The following is a 9,897-nucleotide window of genomic DNA, read 5'->3' on the forward strand; positions in this document are numbered from 1 at the left end:
AAAAAATGAATTTTAAAAGAATATTACTTACAATCTCATTCATTTTTGCTAGTCTCTTGGCTAGCAGCTCCGGCTCCTGTCATCGCTGTCCCTACACCTTTGCCACCCCACAAGGCTTTGCTATCAGTAAAGTCATCTCCAACTATTTGTCACACCAACTCTTTTCACTTCATTTCCTGCCAACCATTATCACTGATGCCATGTCAGGTTATTCGATTAATCCAGACCACAGCTGGGATGGAGGGTTTGGTGCACCTGGGTCTGGAGGAAGTAGGGCAGTGCCCCTGTCAGGAAAGAAATTTGGAAACCTTTGGGAAAAACTAATTTAAAAGAAGTGGAATCTTGGTGAGCCACCCAAATATGAGAAAGATTTTTATCACAAATACTCTAATTTGGCTAGGTGACACAGTGCAAAAGGTGGAGACATAGAGAAAAATCAAGGAATTTAGTTAGAGAACACAACTACCCAAAGCCAGTTCTGAATTTTTATGAAGCAAACTTTACTGCAAACATCATGGTTGTGATTGAAGACAGAACTTTACTGAACCCACTGCTATTTAAGTTCAAGGATGGCCAGTTGCTCTAAGTGGATTAACTATGGTTGGAGTAGCACAGACTGGATCTGGGAAAACATTGTCTTATTTGCTGCCTGCCATTGTCCACATCAATCATCAGCTATTCCTAGAAAGAGGTAATGGGCCTATTTACTTGGTGCTGGTACCAACTTGGGAAATGGCCCAACAAGTGCAGCAAGTAGCTGCTGAATACTGTAGAGTGTGTCGATTGAAGTCTATTTGCGTCTATGGTGGTGCTCTCAAGGGACCACAAATACGTGATTTGGAGAGAGGTATGGAAATCTTTTTTGCAACATCTAGAAGACTGATTGATTTTTTAGAGTGTGGGAAAACATCTGAGAAGAACCACCTACCTTGTTTTTGATGAAGCAGATAGGAAGCTTAATATGGGCTTTGAACCCCAAAAAAGAAAAATTGTAGATCAGATAAGACCTGACAAGCAGACCCTAATGTGGAGTGCAACTTGGCCAAAACAAGTAAAACAGCTTGCTGAAGATTTCCTGAAAGACTATATTTATATAAACATTGGTGCACTGGAACTGAGTGCAAACCACAACATTCTTTTGATTATGGATGTGCATCACGATGTAGAAAAGGATGAAAAACTTATTCGTCTGATGGAAGAGATCATGAATGAGAAGGGGAATAAAACTATTGTTTTTGTTGAAACCAAAATAAGGTGTGATGAACTTACTAGAAAAATTAAGAGAGATGGATGGTCTGTCATGGGTATCCATGGTAACAAGAGTCAACAGGTATATGACTGAGTCCTAAATGAATTAAAACATGGAAAAGCTCCTGTTCTGCTTGCTACAGATGTGGCCTCCAGAAGGCTAGTTGTGGAAGATGTAACATTTTTCATCAATTATGACTACTCTAACTCCTCAGAGGATTATATTAATAGAATTGGAAGAACTACTCACAGTACCAAAACAGGCACAGCATACATTTTCTTTATACCTAATAGCATAAAGCAAATGAGCAACCTTATCTCTGTGCTTAATAAAGCTAATCAAGCAGTTAATTCCAAATTGCTTCAGTTGGTTGAAGATAGAGGTTCAGGTTGTTTCAGGGGTAGAGGAGGCATTAGGGATGACCACCAGGACAGATACTTTATGGACAAAAAAGGTAGACTTAATACTTTTAGAGACAAGGAAAATTATGACAGAGGTTACTCTAGTCTGCTTAAGAGAGATTTTGGGGCAAAAACCCAGAATGATGTTTACAGTGCTGCAGGTTACAACAATGGGAGCTTTGGAGGTAATTGTATGTCTGCTGGTATACAGACCCATTTTTAGGAATGGTATTCCAACAGGATTTACCAGAATGATTATGAAAGCACTCAACAGTATAGAAGTAATGTTGCAAATATGCACAGTGATATGAACCAACAAGAATATGCATATCCTGCTACTACAGCCACACCTATGATTGGTTATCCAATGCCAATAAGATATTATTAAGATTTTAAAAGTATATGTAAATGTCTGTCTTCCATAATTTATTTTTATATTGTGTGTTATTAGATAAGATATTTATTTAAGAAACATGAGTAGACCTGGTAAGTTTGGATCAGTGGTTTGAGCGTCAGCCCATGGACCAAGGGTTGCGAGTGCTATTCCCGGTCAAGGGTATGTACCTGGGTTGCAGGTTCAGTGCCCGGCCCTGACAGGGGCCATTCGATGTGTCTCTTCCACATTGATGTTTCTCTCTCTTCCTCCCTCCCTTCCATTCTATTTAAAAATCAATGGAAAAATATCCTCAGGTGAGGATGAACAATAACAGCAACAACAAAAAACACATGGGTAATGCAGAAATGACTGCAGTGCAGTAGTAATTATGGTGCGTTGCTATTTAAGTTGAATATTTCTCTACATTCCTGAAACATTTTTGTTTTGGGGGTTTTTGTTTTTTTTTTGTACTAGAAAACGCAGGCAATATTTTCACAAAAGTAAATGTACAGTGATTTGAAATACAATAAATGAAAGCAAGCATGGTCTTCCAATAAAAAAAAAATTGGAAACTGAAAATAAAGGATACCACTTACAATAACATAAAAATGATAAACTACCTAAAAACAAATCTTTCAAAAGATGTATAAGATCTTTATGTAGAAAACTCAGTATTCTAAAGTTATCAAATCTCACTAAACTGATGTGTAGACTCAATGTGATTCCACCTCAACAGGTTTTTATTTGACAATCTGATTTAAAATTTATATGGAAATACAAAGGACCCAAAATAATCGAGACTCTCCCTTGAAGAATAGGAAGGTGGAAAGTCTTGCTCTTCCAAATACCAAGACTTATTGTCACAAAACATTAAGTCAGACTGAGGAAAAATGGCGGCGGAGTGAACGGAGCTACACAGACCGTCTCCCAGAACCAAACTGGAATTACAACTATAACACAGACAAATCGACGGGAAAAACCAACAGAAAAGCAGCTTGCGAGGACCATACAACGAGGGACACTGACTCCATCCCGATCCCGGTAGGCTTGCGAAGGCGCGAGATGGGGCTGGGAGCCCACGGTCGGCAGCTCGGCAGCGGCCTTAGCTGGGAGCAGCGCCCTCGGGTCACACTCCCAGGCGGCTCCACAGCGCAGAGCAGGGCTGGAGGCTGAAACAGCCACAGCCACTCACCTTGGGCTCCGGCAGAGGGAGGGTAGACTGGACTGGAACTGTGTCGGGACACTCGGGGTTTGGAGGGCGCTCAGAGCTTTGGCTGAGTGCAGCCACTCAGGACGGTGGCCACATTGCTCCTTCCCAGGGCTCTGAGGAGAGGCAGCAGCCCCTCCCTCGGAGATCCAACCCCACCCTGTGGGCCATTGAAGTGCTAATTGAGGCTCACTAACAACCAGCATCTACCCCACCCTCGTGAAAGCCCCTTGGCTGAGCACCAGAGGGAGTTTTTCAATCAACTGACAACCGAAAACTCATCAAGTAACCTAGACTGCTAGCCTCCAGGCAAAAAGCTAGAGGATAACAGTACGTTTCCTGGGCTGGCAACTTTAACCAGGAAAGTAAGACTTGACAGTGGTGTTCAAAGTGGGTCCTCCCTCGCTCATCTAAACACAGGAGAGGGAGCCACAAACAGCAGAACACCAACACCCACAGGGAAACTTGACAGGCTCCAAAGCCCACAGTGATAGCCAAAATGGTGAAACACAGAAACAGAAGCCAAAGAGACCTTGAAAGAGCAAGAGCAAGAGACCTTGTGGAGCAATTAGGCATGTTAACAGAGCTAGAATTCAGAGCCATGATCTTGAGGAAGCTGAACAGCATGAGTAAGGACATAGAGACACTGAAAATAAGCCAACTGGAAATTAAAAACCAACAAGAAAAGATAAAAAATGACATATCAGAAATGAAAAACGCATTGGAAGGTTTAAAAAGCAGAGTAGGGGAAGCTGAGGACCGGATCAGTGAATTAGAAGACAGGGTATAAAAAATCAACCAATCAGAAAAACAAAAGGAAAAAACTATTAAAAAACAGGAAGACAGCTTAAGAGAACTATGGGACAACTGGAAACGTAATAATATTCACATCATAGGAGTCCCCGAAGAAGAAGAAAATGAGCAAGGGATAGAGAATATATTCAAAAAAATAGTGAGAGAAAACTTCCCTAATTTGGTGAAGGAAGAAGGCATTCAAGTTCAAGAAGCACAGAGAGTCCCAAGTAAGAAGAACCCAAACAGGCCCACACCAAGACACATAGTAAATAAAATGCCACAAATTAAAGACAAAGAGAGAATCCTAAAAGCAGCAAGAGATAAGCAACAGGTTACCTACAAAGGGAACCCCATAAGGCTCTCAGCTGACTTCTCACAAGAAACACTACAGGCCAGAAGAGAATGGCATGAAGTAATCAAAGTCATGAAAAACTAGAATCTGAATCCAAGACTACTCTACCCAGCAAGGCTATCATTCAAAATAGAAGATCAAATAAAGAGCTTCCCAGACAAAAAAAGGCTAAGGGAATACATTAGCACCAAACCAGCACTGCAAGAAATGTTAAAAGGACTGCTGTAATTAGCAGTAGAAATGGGAAGAAAAATAGAACCACACTAAACAAAAATGGCAATAAATAAGTACATATCAATAATCACCTTAAACGTAAATGGATTGAATGCTCCCATAAAGAGACACAGAGTAGCTGATTGGATAAGAAAGCATGACTCATCTATATGTTGTTTACAAGAGACCCACCTCTCAACAAAAGACTCACATAGGTTGAAAGTGAAGGGATGGAAAAAAATTTTCCAAGCAAATGGAAAGCAAAAAAAGCTGGGGTAGCAATTCTCATATCTGATAAAATAGATTTCAAAATGAAGACCATAACTAGAGACAAAGATGGCCACTACATAATATTGAAAGGATCTATCCAACAGGAAGATATAACCTTGATAAACATATATGCACCCAATATAGGAGCACCAAAATATATTAAAAATCTTCTGGAGGACTTCGTAGGAGAAATTGACAACAATACAATCATAGCAGGGGACTTCAACACCCCGTTGACAGCACTGGATAGATCCTCTAGGCAAAAAATTAGCAAGGAAACAGAGACTCTAAATGAAGCACTAGACCAAATGGATTTAATAGATATCTACAGAGAATTACACCCCAAAACTACAGAATACACATTCTTCTCAAGTGCACATGGGACATTCTCAAAGATAGACCACATGATAGGACACAAACTAAATCTCTACAAGTTCAAGAAGATTGAAATCATATCAAGCATCTTCTCAGATCACAATGGCATGAAACTAGAAATCAATGGCAACAAGAACATGCAAAGACATTTCAACACATGGAGGCTAAATAGCATGTTATTAAACAATGAATGGGTCACCGAGGAGATCAAGGAAGAAATTAAAAACTTCCTGGAAACCAATGAAAATGAACACACAAAAACACAAAATCTATGGGATGTAGCGAAAGCAGTTCTGAGAGGGAAGTTCATAGCACTACAGGCCTACCTCAAAAAACAAGAAAAATTTCTAATTGACTGTCTAACCTCACAACTTAAAGAATTAGAAAGCAAACAAAAAGAAAACCCAAGAGCAAGTAGAAGGAAGGAAATAGTAAAGATGAGAGCAGAAATAAATGATATAGAGACCAAAAAAACAATTCAAAGGATCAATGAAACAAAGAGCTGGTTTTTCGAAAAGATAAACAAGATTGATGGACCCTTAGCTAGACTCACCAAGAAACAAAGAGAGAGAACCCAAATACACAAAATCAGAAATGAAAGAGGAGAAGTAACAACCAACACCACGGAAATACAAAAGATCGTTAACAACTACTATGAACAACTATATGGCAACAAATTCGACAATCTAAGCGAAATGGACAAATTTCTAGAAACACACAGTCTCCCAAAACTATTCCCGGAAGAGATAGAAAACTTGAACAGACCAATAACAACTAAGGAAATTGAAGAGGTAATCAAGACTCTCCCAGCAAACAAAAGCCCAGGCCCAGATGGTTTCACGGGGGAGTTTACCGAACATTCAAAAAAGAACTAACACCCATTCTCCTCAAACTATTTCAAAAAATTTAAGAAGAAGGAAGACTTCCAAACATGTTCTATGAGGCCAGCATAATTCTAATTCCAAAGCCAGAAAAAGACACTACGAAGAAAGAAAACTACTGGCCAATATCCCTGATGAACATAGACGCCAAAATCCTGAACAAAATATTAGCAAATCGGATCCAGAAATACATCAAAAAAATTATTCACCATGACCAAGTGGGATTCATTCCAGGGATGCAAGGCTGGTACAATATTCGCAGATCAAAAAACGTGATACACCACATAAACAAAATGAAGAATAAAAACCACATGATCATATCAATAGATGCTGAAAAAGCATTCGACAAAATCCAGCATCCATTTCTGATAAAAACGCTCAGCAATGTAGGAATAGAGGGATCATATCTCGACATAATAAAGGCCATATATGAAAGACCTACAGTCAACATCATACTCAATGGACAGAAACTAAAATCATTTCCATTAAGAACAGGAACAAGACAGGGATGTACACTTTCGCCACTCTTATTTAACATTGTACTGGAAGTCTTAGCCACAGCAATCAGACATGAGGAAAAAATAAAAGGGATCCAAATTGGAAAGGAGGAAGTGAAACTGTCATTATTTGCAGATGACATGATATTGTACATAAAAAACCCTAACGACTCCATCAAAAATCTATTAGACTTAATAAATGAATTTGGCAAGGTAGCAGGATACAAAATTAACGTCAAGAAATCGACGGCATTCTTGTACATCAATGATGAACTCACAGAAAGAGAAACTGAAAAATCAATCCCATTTACCATCGTGCCAAAAAAATTACGATACCTAGGAATAAACTTAACCAAAGAAGAAAAGGACCTATTTGCAGAAAACTACAGGTCATTGAAAAAAGAAATAGAGGAAGATATAAAAAAGTGGAAGCACATACCCTGTTCATGGATTGGAAGAATTAACATAATTAAAATGTCCATACTACCCAAAGCAATCTATAGATTCAATGCAATCCCCATCAAAATACCAACGACATATTTCATAGAACTAGAACAAATACTTCAAAAGTTCATATGGAATCAAAAAAGACCCCGAATAGCCACAGCAATCTTGAAAAAGAAGAACAAAGTAGGTGGGATCACAATACCAGATATCAGGTTATACTACAAAGTGACTGTAACCAAAACAGCCTGGTACTGGCACAAGAACAGGCACATAGACCAATGGAACAGAACTGAAAACCCAGAAATGGACCCAAGGCAATACGCTCAATTAATATTTGACAAAGGTGGCAAGAGCATACAGTGGAGTAAAGACAGCCTCTTTAATAAATGGTGTTGGGAAAATTGGACAGCTACATGCAAAAAAATGAAACTAGACCATCAACTTAAACCATACACAAAAATAAACTCAAAATGGATAAAAGACTTAAATGTGACCCATGAATCCATAAAAATTCTAGAAGAAAATGTAGGCAACAAAATTTCGGACATCATACGGAGCAGAATTTTCACTGATACATCACCTAAGGCAACAGAAATAAAGGAGAAAATGAATACATGGGACTACATCAAACTAAAAAGCTTCTGCACAGCAAAAGAAACAATCATCAAAATGGAAAGGCAACCCACTGTATGGGAGAACATCATTGCCAATGATGTATCAGATAAGGGGTTAATTTCCAATATATATAGAGTGCTCATACAACTCCACAAAAGGAAGACAAAGAACCCAATTAAAAAATGGGCAGAGGAGCTGAATAGACTCCTCTCCAAACAGGACATACAAATGGCCAAGAGACATATGAAGAAATGCTCAACATCAGTAATCATCAGAGAGATGCAAATTAAAACAACAATGAGGTATCACCTCACACCTGTCAGAATGGCTGCCATCAACAAATCATCAAACAACAAGTGTTGGTGAGGGTGTGGAGAAAAGGGGACTCTAATACACTGCTTGTGGGAATGCAGACTGGTGTAGCCGCTATGGAAAACAATATGGTGCTACCTCAAAAAATTAAAAATTGAACTTCCATTTGACCCAGTGATCCCACTGCTGGGAATATACCCTAAGAAGCCTGAAACTCCAATCAGGAAGAATATATGTACCCCTATGTTCATAGCAGCACTATTTACAATAGCTAAGATCTGGAAACAGCCCAAGTGTCCACCAGTAGACGAATGGATAAAAAAGCTGTGGTACATATACACAATGGAGTACTATGCAGCGGTAAGAAAGAAAGATCTCTTATCCTTTGAGACGACATGGAGGGACCTGGAAAGTATTATCCTAAGTGAAAGAAGCCAAGCAGAAAAAGACAAATACCACATGATCTCACTTATATACGGAATATAATGAACATAACAGTCTGAGGAATACAGTAGACCCAGACACATGGAAGTAGGGCACAGACTGACATCCCTCAGAAGAGGGGATGGGGGGAGGGGGGGTGGGAAGAGATAAACCACAGAACTTATATGCATGTATGCATGACCAATGGATATGGACATCTAAGCCGGGGACAGGGTGGAGGGGGGGTGGGGTGGGGGGTGCCAATGGGGTAAAAAGTTAAAATATCTGTATCAAAAAAATAAATAAAAATTCATAAAAGAAAAAACAAACAAACATTAAGTCACTGCTGTGTTGACATATCAATCAGTAGTAGAATACAATATAGAGCCCTGGCCAGTTTGGCTCAGCGGTTAGAGCGTTGGCCTGTGGTCCAGAGAGACCCGGGTTCGGTTCCTGCTAAGGGCGTGTACCTCGGTTGCAGTTTGTCCCCGGCCCTTGTCAGTCGTGCGGGTGGCAGCCACTCGATGTGTCCATTTCACATCGATGTTTCTCTCTCTCTCTCTGTTCCTCTCTCTCTCCCTTCCACTCTACCTAAAACATAAAATGGAAAAATGTCCTCGGGTGAGGATTAAAAAAAAAAGAATACAATATAGAGCCCAGAAACAGATCTTTGACTATATAAACACTGATGTTGACAAAGATGTCACCGCAGAGCAGTGGTGGATAAATGGTCCCAGAACAACTGGTCATTCATAAGAAAAAAATAAAACTTGACTCATACCATTCATAAAAGTCAACCTCAGAGAGGTTGTGGACTAAATGTGAAAGGAAAACAATAAAACTTGTAGAAGATAATATAAAAGAATCTTCATGACCTTGCATTATCACTAAATTTTTTTAAAAGATTGATATATGTCCCTGCATTAAAATTAAGTTTATTGAAAGACACAATCAGGAGAATACAAAAGGCCAGCCACACATTGCAAAAAGATCCTTGTACCATGTCAAACTGACAAAGGGGCTATATATAGAATATTAAAAGAAATGCTGCAAATACCCCAACAAAAAAAATTGGCAAGGGATCGATCAAACTTTACAAAAGTAGAAACCTAGATGTTCAATAAACATGAAATGATGCTTACCCTCTCCAATAATTAGGGAAATCAAAATTAAAATCACAATGATATATAATTCCTCTCACCAAAATGGCTAAAATTTTAGAAACTGACTATTCCAGAATGTAAAGCTATTGGAAAGTGCATGCATTACTGGTGGGAGTAAATTGGGACAATTACTTTGGGAAACTGTGGAGGTGTCCCCTAAAATTGAATATGTGCATATCCTGTATTCCAGCAGTTCTTCTCCTAGAGATATACTGCCCCCCACTGAAATATGCTCATAGGAATTAAGAGATGCATAAAAATGCACATAGCAGCATTATTATAAATAACCTACAACTGCAAAGAACCCAAATGTCTATCAAT

The 9,897-nt window shown here is 39.1% G+C and overlaps 1 pseudogene; it reads left to right on the forward strand.

Moving 5' to 3' along the window:
* The first annotated feature begins 200 nt into the window (after positions 1-200).
* Positions 201-2,038, forward strand: LOC118638447 (annotated as a pseudogene).
* The last annotated feature ends 7,859 nt before the right edge of the window (positions 2,039-9,897 follow it).

The sequence above is a fragment of the Molossus molossus genome, unplaced genomic scaffold (genome assembly GCF_014108415.1).
Source record: "Molossus molossus isolate mMolMol1 unplaced genomic scaffold, mMolMol1.p scaffold_m16_p_1, whole genome shotgun sequence".
Taxonomy (NCBI): Eukaryota; Metazoa; Chordata; class Mammalia; order Chiroptera; family Molossidae; genus Molossus; species Molossus molossus.